We start from the raw sequence: 18992 nt of genomic DNA on the forward strand, positions 1-18992 counted from the left end.
TGTCTAGAACAGTTTTACAAAAGCATCCCCCAAGCCGTGAAACTGTGGGTGCAAGACAGAGGGAATGTAAACATTGTGGAAAGGGCGGCTGAATTAGCCGAAGAGTACGCCACGCGTAGAAAGTTGAATGCCGAGGACGGAAATTGGGACGGTCGAAATGGACCGCGGAAATCATTTCCGTTCAAAAAGGGTTCGCAGACTAGATGACCGGAGCCTGTAGACGCGGAGGAAAACCCCTCAGAAAAGAGCGAGGAGAAATCAAACGGGGAAACACTACCAAAAGAGCAGAAAAGAAAATTCGAATCTTTCAGACCCATCCGCTGTTATAAATGCCACAAACTGGGACACATAGCTATAAACTGCGAGAAGCCTAGCGTAGTTTTCTCCTACGTGGATTAAAAAGACGAGAATGTGGAACTTTTAAGCCCATATCTTCACGACCTGCAAGTTAATGGCAAACCACGCCGGGTGCTTAGAGACAGTGCCGCCACGATGAACACTGTCCATCCCTCTTACGTGATGGTAAATGACTTCACCGGAGAAGTAGCATGGATCAAACAGGATGTAGAAGAACACAGCGTGTGTCTGCCCATGGCCAAAATCAAAATCAGTGGATCATTTGGGGTGCTAGTGACCGCGGCTGCAGTTTCCAAATTTTTGTCAGAGCAGTACCCTTACATTTTTTCGAATCGTTCGAACCGGCTACTGCGTGAAAAGGGGCTTAAACTGGGAGAGAGCATAGTACAGGCATTGACCGGAGGCCAAGCTCGTAAAATCGCGTCGCTTTCGGCTGAAAAGGCACTAGCTGCTCCAGCGAAAGCAGGAAAAGGGATAACTTCAATACCCGAATCCGAGCTAAGCCCGAGGGACAAAAGAACAGTTGACGAAAGCCTGCCAGCTGATGAGCTCAATGAGAGCGTATCACTAGAGTGTAAAAGTTCAAGCCTGCAGGAAAAGCAACCTGACGCAATCGCAAGTGACACCGGGTCGTTATTATCACCGGCCTCAAAGAACTTTGACCAGCCCTTACGTGTGGATAGATAGTCACTGGCAGCCGAGCAAAAGAATGATGAGAGCTTAGCTAAACTACAGCACACAGCTAAAGAAGGCATTGCTAGCCGCAACGTGACGATACATGAGAGAGGAGGATTGTTGTATCGGCATTACAGAGATCGAAAGGGTAGGATTTTAGATCAGTTAGTCGTACCTACTAAGTACAGGGAGGACCTTTTGAGTCTGTGTCATGGAAATGGGTGGTGCTGCCACCTAGGCATAAACAAACCAGAGGAAAGATTGCTTATGGAATACTACTGGCCTGGCTGTTGCAAAGGCGTAGAAAACTTTGTAAGATTATGCGACGCCTGCCAACGCTCGGGTAAACCACGAGAGACATGGAAAGCTCCACTAAAGTTAGTGCCCTTAATAACAGAACCTTTCAGACGAATTGTGATAGACACGGTAGGGCCTCAACCAAAAACAAAATCGGGTTACAGGTACTTGTTTACCATGCTGTGTCCGGTTACAAAGTTTCCAGAAGCAATCGCTCGGAAAGAGCTCAGCTCCACCGAAGTAGTAAACGCGCCTTTGACAGTATTTGCACGGGTTGGGTTTCCAGCCGAAATTCAGGTGGATCAAGGGTCAGTATTCACCAGCGCACTGACTTCCACATTCTTGCAAAAGGGCGGGGTAAAGTTAGTACACAGTTGCGTCTATCACCCTCAGTCAAACAGTGTAGAAAGGTGGCATTCAGTGCTTAAGCGAGTCTTGCGCGCGCTCTGTTACGAGTCGAAGAAGAACTGGGAGAACTGTCGGCCGGCAACTTTGCCTTGCTAACGGTTCCACATGAAGCGAAAGGGTTCGCGTCAGCAGAACTGCTGTATGGGAGGACACTCCGTTCTCCACTAAGAATGTTGAGAGATGTGGGAGGAAAAAGCAGGGAGTCGAACAGTGGTTGAATACGTGCTAAATCTGCTGGAACGGCTAAGCGCTACCCAAGAACTAGTCGAAAAGAACATGGGAGTGGCACAAAAGAACGCCGAATTCTCCTACGACAAGAATGCGAGGCTTCGTACGTTTAACGCCGGAGACCAGGTAATGATCCTCAAATCTTCAAGAAAGAACAAGCTTGAAGTTCACTGGGATGGTCCCTTAAAGTGTTGCTCAAACTTTCAGATACTAACTATGCTCTGAAAATGCCTGGTCGCAGGAAGGAGCTAAGGATATATCACTGCAATTTGATGAAGTCGTATATAGAGCAGAGCGGAGTCGTTAACTATACCATCAAGGAACAGGATTGTAATAGTACCAACTTTTAGGAGTATAGGGTGACCTCCAACTCTGAAATCGTCCTAGAAGAAGTAGTTTCTTTATTGTTTATTGTTTGTTTCACGGATTCTCTCCGTGTAGGGGGCAGAGGTAAAGGCAAAATGCCTGACAGAGCCTCTGCGCCCCTACAGTTCAAGGCAGCATGACATATCAGTAGTAGTAAACCATTCGGTAAGCTCGCACGCTATAAGAGCCGAGCAGCTAGATGAGCCAAAAGGGGTGTTAGGGGAATATCTCGACAAGTTCAGCGATCGGCCAGGTAAAACCGAACTAATAACGCATGAAATAGAGCTGACATCAACCGAACCCGTAAGATCGAAGCCTTACAGGATGTCTCTAAGAAGAAGAGAAATTACGGATGCAGAGAGACAGCGCATGCTAGAGTTGGGAGTTATTGAGCCCGCTGAGAGCGACTACATGTCACCGCTAATGATGGTCGAAACCCCTAACAAGGACCCTCGTCCGTGTGTTGACCAGAAAAAGTTAAATGCCACCACTAGAGATCAGGTGTACCCGATACCCAACATTGAGGAACGAATTGAAAGAGTTAGCGCTGCTAAGTACATTTCAACTATAGATCTCCTGCGGGGGTACTGGCAAGTTCCCCTTTCAGAAAGTTCGTGCCGCTATGCTGCATTCATCTCACGTGTAGGCACTCTTCGCCCTCTCGCACTCAGCTTCCGGCAGAAGAACGCGCCGTTTAGCTTCTCTAAGTTAATGGATATTGTCCTGAAAGACTTGCAGGAGTTCGCCTTGCCATATTTTGATGATGTAGCTATTTTTTCGGACAGCTGGGAACAACATGTATCGCATCTCAAACAGGTGTTCTCACGGTTGAGGGAAGCCGGCTTAACAATGAAAGCGGAAAAGTGTAGATTTGGCTGCTCGCAGGCTACTTATCTGGGCCATGTTGCCGGCCAGGGCACGAGACGGCCGGCCGAGCTGAAAATAGCTACAATTGGCGAATTTTCTCAGCCGCGCACGAAAACAGACCTTCGTTCATTTTTGGGACTTGTGGGGTTCTATCAACGGTACATTCCGAATTGCTCGCAAATGCAAATCCATTAACGGATACCCTCCGAAAGGGAGCTTTCAGTAGCGTACACTGGGATGAGGACGAAGAGAACGCTTTCCAAAGTTTTAAAACGCTATTGGTTTCTCGTCCTGTGCTTCGCGCGCCAGACTACACAAAGGAATAATTACTTCAATGCGACGCAAGCGACAGAGGTATGGGCGTGGTACTCATTCAGGTCGGCGACGATAACGAGGAGCATCCTATCCTCTATGCCAGCCATAAACTAAATTTAAGAGAGGAAGCCTACAGCGCTTCATAAAAAGAATGCGTTTGTTTAGTTTGGGCCGCCCAGAAGTTATCGTGTTACTTCTACGGAGCGAAGTTCATCTTCGAGACCGGCCACTGTCCTCTGACGTGGCTCAGTCAAATGCCGCACCAGAATGGCCGCTTGCTTGGATGGAGTCTCACTCTCCAAGAGTTCAACTTCTCCGTTAGATATAAGAAGGGAAAGTTGCATAGCAATGCGGATGGTTTGAGCAGGCTAATTTGAATACTGCGTGTAAGGGTCCCGCCCAAATTTTATGGTTACTATTGGTAATGTTGTTAAGCCAAGAAGATCCCCTCTCATTTAACAGGAATCCGTCCATGATTGCTGAATTTGTCAGCACGAAATTGCTTCAATAATTGACATAGCGAAATGCAGCATTTTTTGTTTCTGCACATATTTTCTTTGAAGCCTAGCGAGTCTATAGTGAGATCCAAGGTACGTCATCTAGGCGCAGAGCCGTGTTGTGGGGTTCGTTTTGCAGTTGCCTGTCCTTGTTGGATGTTTTGGGGCGGTGACATCATTACACAAGTGGTCACTGCGAGCCAAGGCATCACCCCATGGCCACCAGCCGTTCTCTTCCTGCCCAGCGGTTGTCAGCGCTGGACACTCGAGATTTTCCGGGCCATGAAGGCGCTGTTAAGAATGGCCCACTGATATGCAAGTTTTGACCGCCAGTTGCGACAGTGGCGTAAACTTTTCCTGGAACGCCACCGCAAACCTCTCGCCACGGCGTGACTAAGTCGACTGTGTGGGGAGAACAATACGCGCACCCTCGACTCTCTGTCCTTGAGCCAGGATGAGTTCGACGAAGCAGGCTTTGTGCCTGAACCCGCCACCGCCGATCTGGTCTGCTGTGAACAAGGGAGTCCCCGAGGGAGCGTAGTTCGGGGCCCATTCCCACGCGCCGTTCAAGACTCAAGACAATGGCCAACAGGCGGCCGCACTGCGAGGGTCAGTTTGGGGAATAAAAGGCGCCTTTCCTAACGTAGCCCCGAGTTCTACGAAGTCCGTCTAACCTCGGTTGAGGACCGTGAACCTGTGGACGTGTGTGTGGTTATCCCTCGCACAGAGGGGCGACTTGTTTACGATGACTGGTCGAACATTTCGCTCACCTTGGGACCGAGGGAGGACCGAGTGTTTATAAACGGCTGTTGTGCGGCCACTCAGTGCACTTTCTCTCGCAGTCATGCTAGACTGATGAACTGCAACGTCCTTATGTAGATGCTGTAAATAAACCAATATTCCTCGTTCTCGATGAGAAGCAGTCCTTCCCGACGTCCTCAGCATGGATAAGTTGGACGATGGCATGGGCCAGCTGCCTTCTAATTCATGCCCGACTCCAATCTTGACAACTGATCCTAACAGCCCCCAATTCTAACAACTCGATGTCAGCGCTGGGATCGTCCTACAACTCTAACACTTCCCTCCGGGACCACACAGGTCGTCTTGGTCGCTGGACTCTGTGGCTGCAGGAATTTTCATTTATTGTCGACTATAAATCTGGACGTCTGCACAAGGACGCTGACTGCCTCTCGCGTCACCCCGTGGATCTTCCCGATCGTGTTGCGCATGATCCGATGACCTGCGTGATGCCTTTGACTGACATGACTGACATGCGTGCTGAACAACAACGATACGCATCCTTACAGTCCATCATCGCCGAAGTACAATCTAGCAGAACCGACGGCACGTGCCGCGTGTAAGTGCTGCATGACGGCATCCTCTACCGCCGCAATATAAACCCTGACGGCCCTGGCTTGCTCTTTGTCCTTCCTGGTCATCTGCGATTTGTTGCTCTCGAACAACTTCACGATGCACAGATGGCGGGACACCTTGATGTTTTGCGCACATACGACCGCGTACGACGCCGGTTCTTCCGGCCGGGTCTCTACGGCTCAATGCGTCGTTGTGTCGCAACTTGCGAATTGTGTCAGCGCCGTAGAAACCACCCCTGCCACCTCTCGGACGACTCCATCCAGTTGAAGTTCCATCTGAACCGTTCTTTCGCGTAGGCCTTGACCTGCTTGGCCCTCTTCCGACAACGACTAGAGGGAATAAGTGGGTCACCGTCGCTACAGATTACAAAACACGCTACGCGATAACAAAGGCGTTGCCGTCTAGTTGCGCAACTGACGTCGCCGATTTTCTCCTTCACAACGTCATTCTCCAGCACGGTGCACCTCGACAGTTACTTGCAGACCGCGGCCGCTCGTTCTTGTCTCGAGTTTTGGACAACCTCCTTCGCTCTTGTTCCACTGAGCACAAGCTGCCCACCGCCTACCACCCACCAACGAACGGTCTTACGGACCGTCTCAACCGAACACTCACAGAGATGCTGTCGATGTACGTTTCCAACGATCGCCGCGACTGGGCCGCCACGCTGGCCTACGTGGCATTCGCGTATAACTCGTCCCGACATACTACCGCAGGATATTCATCCTTTTATCTTGTGTATGGTCGCGACCTCACTTTGCCGTTTGACATCATCCTACCTTCTGTGCTCCGCGTTGCTACTGAGTACGCTCGAGAAGCCATCAATTGCGCTCACATGGCGCGTCAAGTCGCCCCATCTCGCTTATTAGCCTCGCAGCATATGCAAAAAGAGCGTTACGACCAGTGCCATCGCGATGTACACTTCACCCCAGGTGCTTGGATTCTGCTTTGGTCACCATGTCGCCTGGTCGGCCTCTCCCAGAAGCTTCTCTCTCGCTACACAGGGCCTTATGAAGCCCTACGTCAAGTTAACGACGTCAGTTACGAGATCGAGCCGTTACAGTTTCGCACTTCCTCAAATCCGCCGCCTGTTGACATCGTGCATTATGCGCGGCTGAAGCCATACTTCGTTCGCAGTTCTTCGCCTACCATTCTTCGCAGTTCTTTGCCCAGAAGTGCTGTTACGGTAGGATGAAGGAAGAGAGAGGAAGAAGAAGATCGCGAGACGCTGGCTGCTGCCTGTTGTTACTAGTCAGCCATTTTTTTCACCCCATCGACATGCGATATATCCGGAGATTTACACTGATGACGCGTGCCCTGCTTGCGGGGAAATATCAACACTTTCGCACATGCTGTGGGGATGTATCTCTATAGCAAGCCCTGACCTCAACTCAGCTAGGTGGGAGGCGGCCCTCCGCAACCCACTCCTGGCTGAGCAACGTTGGGCTGTCCAGCAGGCCCACGATGCGGCTGGCAGGCTAGGCCTGTCGGTCCCGACGTGGGAACGGCCCGCGACGTGCTAATACGCGTTCTGCAGGACTGTAAAATAAAAGTTACTCAATCAATCAATCAATCGACTCTGCTTGTATATACAATTGTAAATATCGTCTTATACTCGCAACATCCCCGTAACAATATGAATTTATCTCGCAATCGAGCATGTGAGTCCAATTCATGTGAACAGAATTGTAACAACGATAAAATAGTCCCATTCAATAGGCACAGCCAACGCAATGGTGTATCGAAATTTTAATGCGAATGAGTCTGGTATAGATAAAGAAAGTAGCAGTTTCACCCGAAAGGTGAAGCATCAATTACAACAGCAAATTAGTGCAAAGCTGTGCGAACTAATGCTCCTGTCACACCGGAACATTCAATGTCATTCGAATGGAATGGCATTCGATGCATCGAATGCCATTCGGTCTCTTGCGGTGCTACACAGTAAAATATAATGGCATTCGCAAATGATAGCAATCACGATCTGGAACAAAATTTGTGAAATTCAAAGAAATTTTGTGCCTATTAAACGCGTTTAAGAACTTTTCGAGTACTTGTAAAACGGACGAAAACATTTTGACGCCTATTATTCACAACTAAAAGCACTTCGATCAACACATCTAATATGGCCGACCGCCGTGACAGACTCCTGAAGCAAAGAGTAATAGCGCTTGAGCACAGCCCGTGGTGAAAATATCATCGCGGCAAAAATAATCATTCCTTTTCATAAGTCTAAAAAACACTTTTTGACTTTGCTGATGCACGCATTATTTTTTTCGCGTTGCGTGTCGCTGTTGTGTATCTGAGGTCAGGGATATAGATTCGCTTCGAAATCGAATGCGAATGAGTTCCCCTAACTCATTCGACGACAAATGTCATTCTATTCGAATGACATTAAATTTTGCCGTGTAAATCCCGATCAGTGGGATTATATGCGAATGCCATTCGATTCAAATGGAAATAAATCTTCCCGTATGACAGGGGTATAAGTGTGATAGTTTAACGGCCGTACAAATTTGAGTGCATTCTCTTATTAGGTTAACAAAGATAGTGCCCCGCGCGAACAATTAAACATAAACACCACTCACTGTATGACCACGCACGCTCGTTGTCAAAACGCTGGAGTGAGAAAGCGCCGCTGCAACAAGGGGATTAACTTTCGTGCTGCCTGTCGCTTCAACGCGAGCCATGCGGCGAGAACACAACTCGAACTAATCGGTCGGAATGATACGCTGTGCCCATCGCAGCTCGATTTCAATATAGAGCACGCGAGGGCGTGACGCATGCAGCCGCCGTCGGAGTAGAAGTGCCCTCCTCCCTCCGGTGCCTCGCGCGCGACGGAAGGCGGCGCCTCTCTCCTGTCTCCTCCCTTGCGCCCGTGATATCGAGCCACCATCGTCGGCTCACCCTCGCACGCTTTCACTCGCACATACAGCATACGGCACGAGGCGACAGTGTTACCGCACTTGTTCTTCATACGGCACATCACGGCATTGCCGGCGATGGCGGCAGAAATGTGCCTAGAGTGTTCGCATAATTGATGTTTGCTTTAATGTGCGTCTATTTACATTTCTACACTGCACAGCCTGCAATTCGAAGCATTCGGAGACTATTGAAAAAGTATACACATTTGCGAAAATACTAGGCAACACTCGACAAAAGAACGATATTCGTTTCCTTTCAGAAAACATCGATTATTCACACACCCATACTACATAGCATTGCTGTGACTGCAACCAAATGGAAGGTCATTTCCCTGAGTCCCCGTTTCTCCTTCATGGAACATTTCAGATTAATGCTTCATAACTGGGAAATTCCACCTTTGCAGAATTGTAAAACGAGTAGAAGGGCCTGTCTTGCTGTACGAAATAAAATGGCCGACAACATTTGTGTATGCCTAAGTAAATAAGTAGGAACTTTACGGGATCTATTTAATTTACTAAAGCAAGACGAATATAGCATGTCCGAAAGGGCTCAAACGCGATGGTACTTCTGGTATGTGAACATGAAAATGAAGCATGACGCCCACTGTGGTATAGTCGATAAGAAGTTTGTGGAAAACCGGTTTGTCATCTGAATAAGGAACTAAGAACGCACTTGCCAATGATCAGCTGCATTCACAGATCACTTGTAAGAAAGCTTAGCAGTAAGGTCCTGTGTAAAATGGCAGATCAAAGCGCACAGTTTGGTCAGCAATATTTTCCTAAATATATTGATTTTGAAGAATATAATTCTTGGGATTTTGGCATACCATGCATATCCTGCACTAGGCCACACAGCAATTGCAAATAATGAAATTGGCCGCAGCATTTTTAATTATTCCACCGGAATAATTAAAACACCAAACTGCGATACGAACTACACACAGCTCTTTTGAAATTTTCTGCTCGAATGAGTAAAAATCATGACTTCATATGTAGCACTTATGATGTGTCACCAACGTTTTCTCTTTCTTTTTTTTCAGATGAAAGGACTGGAAATTAGCTTATTGCCCAAAATAATAGAAAATCTGTTGCAGTCTGTGCGCCTTTCTGAGAAGGCACGCGCGTTTCCTCATGAACTTTCTGGTGGAATGAAGCGAAGGCTGAGCATCGCTTTGGCGCTTCTTACCAGCCCTGAGGTACACTGGTTGGCCTTCATTATTTAATGCTGCATGCCATATTGAAAATGAAATATAAATGGATGAAATATCAAAGTAGTCGGAATCCCTAACCTTCAGTTTTCAATACATTCGTAATATACTCACGTTTAAATAAAGAAGAACGAACTACAGAACATCACCCCATACTGGCTGGCCTAAGCTAAATAGGAAAAGCCATACTGCACTGCATGACCCAAATATATGCAGAACAATGTTTTGCCTACTTCAAGTAGAAAATTTTAGATTTTCTAAAAGGAAGGCTGATAAATTTTTATATTATTATATTATACAACTGGCCTTCGTAGGAAGCTCCATTAGAGTCTCTTTATCAGTAAGACGGCATTTTAGCAGAACGGATTTAACTGGTAATAAAACTACAATGGCGTAAATTGAGAAACAATATGGGCAGTAGTCATTCAAGATTTTTGTCAACGAATAGACGAACGCTTCTAGACAGCTATTCGCTTTATTAATCGAATTATGCACTTGAAGGCGTACATTTCTTGCAATGAGAGCATCTAGGCAGCGTTTCTGGTTTCACATCGGGATACTGTAGCGAACAGGCGCGGAATTCGCAAAGCTTTTCGTTCGTAAGTGGTGTTTTACATTGGCTGATGGCTTTCCTCTCTGTGTGTTGGCTCTTAGGGCGCGAGCACCGGCGTCGAAGGTCGAAGCTTGTTACTCTTGGCTTACACTGACAAGTTTCTTTCTTTTCTCATTTCCTCCAACGCGGACATTTTACCCCATAACCCATAGCGCTATGATCTTTGTCTCATAAGAGATCTTGTGGTTATCGCGAAGAGATTCGCGTCTCTGTAGTTTGTTTACTGTATGCTAACGATATCAAGTTGCTCATACAAGACAAGCTCTTGTTTAGGACGGCTGCAGATGGCTACTGATGGGTCTAACTACGTGGATGGAAAGAAACCACTTGAAGCTTTCGCACGGAAGGAAACGCCACTGTGATCCACGACTTTGAAGCTAGTACTAGAGAAGAGAGAGCGACAGGAAATATTTGTTAAAATACTGGGGAACTGCAATGTCCATCGACCGGCCCTGAGCGTCGGTGGAGTCCTCCGTGCAAGACCCCATGAGCCGCTGCCGTCCGGCGCGCTCTCAGGATCAGATCGAGTAGACGCTAGACAACGATGTTGCCCGCTGCTGTGTGGTTGGATGTTCGATTGTAAGGTTGGCACTCATAAGCTGGCACGCTCAAGTGGCATGGTAGGGAGTCACCGGAGAATTGCAATCTGGACATTGCTACGCGTATTGCGTGGGATACATGGCGTGATACAGTGTGAGGTGCAGAAAGGTGTTTTGTAGCTGCATCCACGAAACTGCTTGGGCGCGCGGGAGGGACTCGTGCGGTGGATATTTCCGGCTCTGTATTCTGTAGCGTTGAAGTATGGCATGAAATTGTTTTGGGATTAGTTCCGAACTCTCCCCGCCACGTTTGTCTCGCTCTGAGGCTCAGTGAATGTGCGCTCGAGTAGAGGCGTGGCCCTTCAGATTCCCAGCGAGAGAATCATGTCCGCGTGTCCATACTATTATTGCCATTTCAGGAAGGGTAGAGGCACTTAAAATGGATATCGCCGTTCGGTACATACTAACATTTATGACATGCTTCGTGCGAGTACGTCATTATCGTGATGTGTTTTTCGGGGGTCCGTAACCATAGCTATGGCTATGGCTGCCTCTTCAGCTCCTGTGGTGTCGATGCGCTGTGTCGTTGTCGCGCCGATCTCACGGAGGGCGTAGTCCACGACGCTGATGGTGTGTGCGTCTCTGTCGTTGTACCTGGCCGCATCCGTGTGCCGCGTGTGGTGAAAGTTGAGAGTTGGCTTACTTTGTTTGTGATGCTCCCGCGCGAGAGCGTCGATGGTCTCTGTTGTGTTCGGCATGCATGTTCCCAGGTACAGGTGCGATGTAGACACGCTCGCGAATTTTGGAAGCTATGCGTTCCTTCCGTGCCGTCTCGTTTAGTAGCAACGGTTGGCCAAGGTGCCGCGGGACAGCTCTTCTCGGCTCCGTGAGCGCTAACCGTTCAGTCTGGCTCACCAGGTGCGTCTCTATCAGTTCTCTTATCGTGTTGTGCACGCCGAGAAGAGCAAGATGAACTTCGGGTGGTAGCGCATGCTCTGTTTGGACGCTGGAAGTCAGGACAGAGGCCTACCGAATAGCATTTGGCCGCACCGCCCCCCAGACTAGCGCCATATGTTGGGCCCTGGCAGATTTCCGTAACGGACCACGGTCGCGCAGGGTGTCGTTGCGCACGTTCGTCAGGAGGTAGCGACTCCTACAAAGGCCTCCGACAAGATTTCGGGGCGCGAGATGCACCTTTCGCGGGCGACAATAAGTCCTTCAGCTTGCTCCTTCTCTGCCTGACGCGGGACCATGGGCGCCGCCTCGAAATCCATGCCTCCATTTGGATAAAGGCACCGTTGGCCCGTAGAAGTCACCAATGCGACGGTGTCGACATCAGCTAGAGGAGCAGCTAAGGCTCTCGGCGGCACAGTATGAAGACTTCCACACGATAACCTGTGGTGAGCTGCGTTGTTAGCTCCTGCAAGGCGGATGTCGAGATCCGGGAGTCACCGGCCACGGCGGCGGTGATATCGAGGCATCGTTTTCATCAAACAAGCAGGTCGACATCGTAACCTGGCTGCATTACTCCAAGCAGCCGCTGTTCTCGAGATTACTTGCCTTCTCTATACCTAGTGTCACTTTCACTTTGACTTTATTTCTTTAAAGACACCTTTAAAGCACAGCATTTAAAGGGTAGACGGACCTTCTGCCTCCTTCAGAGTTTACCTTTGAGAACAAAGTTGCAGAGAGAAGAATTCCGGAAGAATTCCGGAAGAATTTTAGAACCTTTCTACTCCTGCAAGGACTAAAGAACTCGGAGGCTATAGTATATTCTTTAACGCAGCTGCGCCAGCTCTACAAAGCATGTCAAACCAAATCAAAATTTATTTATCTTCATTTGGTACATAGATTTTCATTGCCCGTTCAACCTAAGCACAGCATGCTTGTTGGTTGTACAGGCAGCAAAGTGAATCATCGAATGCGTACCACAAAACAATGAAGTAGGCCATACTAGTACATACTAAGCATATTATACAAAGCATATAGAGACACAATGAGCTTTCGTGAGTACAACTCGAGCAAAATTAAAACTAAATATATACATAAAGGACATCATATTAGCTTGACAATGAGCCATATCACAACTCACAGAACATCTAAGGAGCAAACGCAGGAAAGCAACCTTCTCTATGCAAGAGGCCATCAGTGATTTATCTGCAAAGATGAGCACCATTTTCTTATTGATTTAGCCATTTTTAGTTTAGTTTTGAAATTGCCAAACGCTTCTCTAAGTTCAATAAATATCTGTGCGACGTAATATCGCCTTATTTTTTTTCCCGTTATGTGTAAAGCATCGTGGCTTAATGTATATTTCTGTCTTTCTTAGGGCAACATTTTTCTTGGCTGGTACTGTGAAATCCTTTGCATAGTAATGACGTGTGAGCACAGTGTAATATAATAGGTCACGCATTTCCAATATGCCAAGCCTATTTTGTTGTTCCTCCTTGTCAACCTGTTGCAGCATCGTTCCGTAGGTTACACTGTTTACTATTCTTTTATTTATGAGCATCATGGCTCCCATAATGTGATCAGAACAAGTTCCATAGAATGTAATACTGTTATAACAGATTCAGTCAGCGCCATGTATGTGGTGCGCCTCAAGTACATCGAATTTCTACTTCTTAGGTTGTACATCATCGCAGACACAGCTCTAAGCCTGTTACATATAGTGCACATGATCATTCTCTGTTATATGCTCATCAAATATTATTCCGAGATACTTGATTCCATGTACAAATGGTATTGCATTACATGTGCACGTTGCGCAATCTGAGTTATGTAAAAATAGAGAATCCCTTTGGAGCATTCGTTTGTGTGGGTTTCTAAAACAGATAAGCTTTGTTTTCTGCCATTTTAAATATATTGAATTTTGCGTCAGCCAGTCTATTACCCTGCACACATCGTGTAGAAACACTTTGCACCCAAGATCTAGATCAGTGAGTTCTAGTGCTAATGCTGTGTCATCTGCATATTGGAAGATTCTTGATCTTAAATTCAAAAAACCCAGTTCAGTGACGTAGATATTAGATAGTAATGGGGCCAGAGTACTTCCTTGTGGAACACCAAATTTTATTGCTTTAAAATCACTGTATTTGTTTTCAATCCTAACACACTGTGATCTATATCTGAAATATGCCTCAAGGAATTGATGAAATCGGCCCCTGAAACCTAAGTTGTCCAGCTTTTGCAACAATAAGGCGTGATCAATAGTATCAAATGCCTTTGATAGGTCTGAAAACAATGCTAGCATAAGGTGGTTGTTTTCTATTGCGGTGTTAACGTAATCCGAGAATTCTTGTAAGAACGTAGTTGTGTTCCGCTCCTCTGTGAACCCATATTGTGGCAGGTTGTTTAATGAACATTTATAGCAGAAAGACTACATAAGCGGTGCCACGTGCTTTTCCAAAATATGAGCCAGGGCAGGTATAATAGAAATCGGTCTATAGTTCGCGCAGTCACTTCTCTTTCCACTTTTGTACACAGGTCTCACTATCAAAATTTTCATTTCCTTGCGCATCATTCCGGTTTCTAATATTCTGTTCAGTATCTTAAGAATCACACCTTTTAGTTGTTAAAGTTGTAGTACAGATCTCGTACGCGGATCTTATCAAAACCTGTTGGTTTGAACATCTTCATTCTACCTATTATATTCCATAGCTCAGCTTCTGTTATCTCAGGAAGGTACGCTCTCTGTGCGCATGAAAGTACTGGCTTATTTTCGAGACGATTCGTACCATGAGCAATGCGCAGCTTATTTGTTGCGTGAATGAAAGTCTCATAAAACAGTTCACAAAATGACTGTTTCTTCCTGTGGAAAGTTTTTATCGATGACCTCCTCAATCGTAGCCTGTTTGACGCGGTCCATTAAAGTGTTTGCCAATTTCCATGTTTTTCTTCCATCATTCCTGTTTAGCGCAAACTGCTAGGATAGGTATCTTCTTTTTGCCTGTGGCGTTTTGGCTGTTACAATATTGCGTAATATGCGTAATTCCTGCCTAAGTGCGGCATTTTCAGGGTTCTTTCTACAGTTTTGCCAAGCTTTATCCTTTAAGTAACACAACTCCATGATATCCTGCGTTATCCAATTGTTGTTCGCTTTTCCTTGCTTTATTTTGATAGCTTTGGATGACGCCTCGTGTATGAGGTGGAACTTTTGGAGAAATTTATTATATAGCCTCATGTGATGCAGAGGTAATATACCATTCCAGTTTGTGTTCTGAATAGCTTTGTCTATACTCCTGTTGTCTAGAATGTTCCTGATTCTAGGTCTGATGTTCGCATTGTTTTCGTGGTTACAAGTTTCTTTCATGGTTACTAGTGCCACAAGGTAGTGGTCTGCAAGTTTCAATTTAATGACTCCTGATGAACAGTCTTTGCTTGCTATGCGGACAATTATGTGCTCGATGCATGATGTAGTTATCTTGCAACCTGAAAATTCCGCTCTTGTACAGTTAATAATAACGTTAACTAAACCAAATTCAGCCAGTAGGTCTAAGATGTTTCTAACTACCCTCTTTTAGTTTAGTATTATATCTACATTTAGATCTCCCGCTAAAATAAGCTGCTTCTCATTCATATATTTTTTTAGAAGTGAGGTTAGGCCTTCGAGGAATAAAGGAATGTTTGTGCTAGGTGGTCTGTATATTGCACATACAATGTAAGTTGTATCCATCTTGCTAATAGAGACAACCATTATTTATGCGTTTTCTATGAATATCTGAATTTCATATGACCAGTATCGCTCACAACCACGACCACCCCTCCTCCTTTTCTGTTTTCTTGACACCAAGCGTAACGAGAGTCCCCAGCAAGGCTGTAAAAGCTCTGTCGAGTTGCATCGAGATTAACCTCTGTCAAGACGATTACATCTTCTCTTGTCTGCCAAGTGTTTACATAAGCACATAACTGGTCCCAGTTTTTCTTTATGCATCGTATGTTTATATGTAATAAAATTAGCTCCTGCTTTAACTGTTCAGTCTTAATAAACTTATTTCTATGAGAATCCCATTCAGAAAAAGACATGAACTCTGCCATTAGTTTATTTTTTTCAAATCGTTTTTTGTTGCAATTACGATAGCAGGCCTTCCTTCGCTGCACCTAGCGAAAATTCTGCCATTACGCATCCAGACAAATTTACAGCCCTGTTGTCTGCCCCTCTGTCTGCTCAGCCAAAACAACTTCTTTTGCGCTCGTGTCAAGTTTTCGTTTATGTATATGCCATCAGACTGGAGTGCATATTGCTTCGAAATCCGCAAGTCACAATCAGCCAATTCCCTAAATCTGACATTGATTGGGGGTATCTTATCTTCTCTTTTAGCCTGCGAATGGCCTTCAGTGAGTGACGTTCGACTGTCTGTATTTCCAGCTGGGCGCTAAGCCCCGCTAGAACCCTATACAGATTTTCGCCCGTTTGTACGGAACGCCATGTATCTCGATGTTCTTCCGCCTCGAGTAATGTTCAGCACTCTCCACGTTTTCCTTCAGCCTTGCGATTTGATTGTCTTTTTCTGCCATATTTCGCATCAGCTCTGCTGACGTTATCTTTAATTCGGCAATGTCATTTTCTTGCCTTACGGTGGTGGCCATAATTTCGTCGTATTTATGCGACAGCAGTTCCATAGATTTTTCTATTCCTTCCGTTATCGTGCACTGTCTGTCTACCTTTTTTTTCCATCTTTTCTAGTCGGCCCAAGACTGCCACCATCTTTTGGCTAATGTACTCAATCAGTTTTGTAACATGACTCATTTGATTTTTCTTTCCTCCCTTCCCTTCCCCTCCGCGTTCCGCATCACTGGTTTCTGACGTTTGTTCCTCTGATTCCTGCTGTCTTCAACTATCACACATCCAGCCATCGATATCGCGTGGTGCCATGTTTTTGAAAGCCTTTTTAGTCATTCCCGAACATTTGCCCGCGTGGTATACTTTCTTGCATTTGGAACAAGATATACTCTTGATCTTTTTCAAACAGCTTTGTACACTTTGTACAATCTCGCGGCGACATGGTTCGAGACAGGAGTGCAGTACAGCGGAGCAAAAAGAAAAGCGACCGATCCCACCAAGTAGGCGCCTCTTACCTAGAAGTAAGCAGCAAAGATCAGCACGTTAGTCGACGCTCCACCAGACGGCCCTCCAGCATCATTTGGTCCTTCGTTTTATAGGTGTTGGAACCATCCAGGCTCCTGACATCACCGCTGCCGTCAGTCATCAGCGACGATGTTATCGCTGACGGCCCACACTCGTAGCTTAGTTGTTGCGCCGTACGCTGTCCGTTACTCGCTCCTTGATCAGCAGGCAGCAAGCTAGCAGGCCGCAAGGTTAACAGGTGGGCAGAATGCGATTGGAGAAACAGGCCCTACAAGTAAGCAGCAAAGAACAGCACTTTGATCGTCGCTCCACCGGACTGCCAAAGCGAAAATTGCACAGAGGCCAGCCAGATGCAGAGATGCAAAGAAGCCCGCCCGATTTCGGACCCTCGGCGCCGAGCATACATTGCCGGGTCGGGTATTGCCTGATCCACGGTCCGCGCATCCACGATCAGTGCTACAGTACACAAAATTTCTCCATCGGGCGGGGTGCCGTGTCATCATCGCAAGTCACCCTGGACAAGTGCTGCAGCATTCCCAGAGGAAGAAGACATGTCGGGGCTACCACCTCAACATGGAAACTAGTACTTGGGAAGAATACGATGAACCAATGAGCGGTTGCGCCGGCCGTCACTGGACGCTAGTGGTTAGGACTAAGACCTGCTGGCTACGACTGTGGGGCCACACCGTTCTCCGTGCTCCCTTCACGTGAGGCTCCGGCTATGCTGGAGGCGCCTACTTTTCACTCCCTCAGCAGCCGTTTCAGCTTGAAGCTGCCGAGTTTCAGCAGCCGCGTTCACCACTTCTTCAAACAGCTAACCCAGTGGACTCGAACTGTAAAAAAATGGACAACCCGAGATCACCGTCACAAAAAAATGGCGAGAAAGAATCATAGAACTACGTACAGTCGCGGACAGAATATTATGGACCATGAAATCTAAGAAAAAGCTGAATATCTCCGCAACCTCACAACGCAATCTGGTATTTGCATTTTGGACCTCGACTAGAATATGCTAACAACGTTGTCGTGGGCAGTTTCACTGGCTACTGCTACAGGCTGCTCGATAGTCACCTTAACTATCGTGAGGGCTGATTACCTTGAACGGGCGCCTGGTTACACATTACCGACACTTTGATCGCGCAAATATAAAACTGAACGGCGGAATAATTCAGCATGACAAAGGACCCGCGCACTCCTAATATTCCTTAACAACGTGGCTAAGGCAAACTTGGCTCGAGGACAGGACGCCATTGTGAGCGCTGCGAAAGCGGAGAATACCCGCTGCCCCTCAGGACCAAACAAATGAATGCCGCGTTTTCCCCAGATGAGCCTGCTTGGACATAATGTTCAGTATCGGACGGGCCTGTCGAGGCATGTAGGAATAGGGGATGGCTGACAACGTGCGGGAATTCGGAAAACATATGCTTGACCTGGCCGCACGTTCATCTCGCCTTGCTGCGTCTGGTCCAGTGTGCCAGGAAACACAGAGTCAGACCGTGAATTGTGATATTGTAGCAGTATTCTATTGGATGCAAATATTGTCGCAAAAACATAAAAGTCGAGAAAGGAAGAAGATCGCGAGACGCTGGCTGTTGCGTGTTGCTGGTCTGCCATCTTAACCATATTGACTCGGCTTGTATATATATTCTAAATACAGTATATCAGTACTCCCAACAACCCTGTATTATATTGGTAGAGGTGCTAGGTACCACGGCTGGAAACGGAGCTCCGCAGTGGACGTCGCATCACCGTCGTCCCCACGAATGACGGTAAACACGCGGAATCAACGTCGTTGCCACCTCAAAAATCACCGTCGCCAGCCACGTCTCTGTCCCGTGTGGTTGTCGTTGTGCAACCCAAGGATCCTGGAACTTTCTCCGAGACCTATGGCGCCGACTTTGATGAGTAGGTGGCTATGTACGATTGCGTAAGTGCAATCAACAGATGGAACCCTACGTTTATGCTAGCGAACTTGTTCTACCGAAGAGGCACGGCTGAGGTGTGGTACAGAAACCACGAAGAGGAGCTAACCAGCAGGGACCAATGAAAGAAGTTAACAGAGAGGTTTGGGAAACCAGCCGGCCGTGAAATTGTCGCAAAGCAGGAGCTGGCTTCCCGTGCGACATCCCCCACGGAGTCCTATTTCTGGTACAGTTAAGACATGATGGGGCTTTGTCGTAAAGCCGATCACGACACGACGGAAGCTGAGAATGTCGGGCACGTGCTGAAGGGAATTTCTGAT

At 47.0% G+C, this 18992-nt stretch overlaps 1 pseudogene; it reads left to right on the forward strand.

The window, feature by feature from the left end:
• The first annotated feature begins 492 nt into the window (after nucleotides 1-492).
• Nucleotides 493-2217, forward strand: LOC140218386 (uncharacterized; annotated as a pseudogene).
• The last annotated feature ends 16775 nt before the right edge of the window (nucleotides 2218-18992 follow it).

Source organism: Dermacentor andersoni, chromosome 5 (genome assembly GCF_023375885.2).
Source record: "Dermacentor andersoni chromosome 5, qqDerAnde1_hic_scaffold, whole genome shotgun sequence".
Classification (NCBI taxonomy): domain Eukaryota; kingdom Metazoa; phylum Arthropoda; class Arachnida; order Ixodida; family Ixodidae; genus Dermacentor; species Dermacentor andersoni.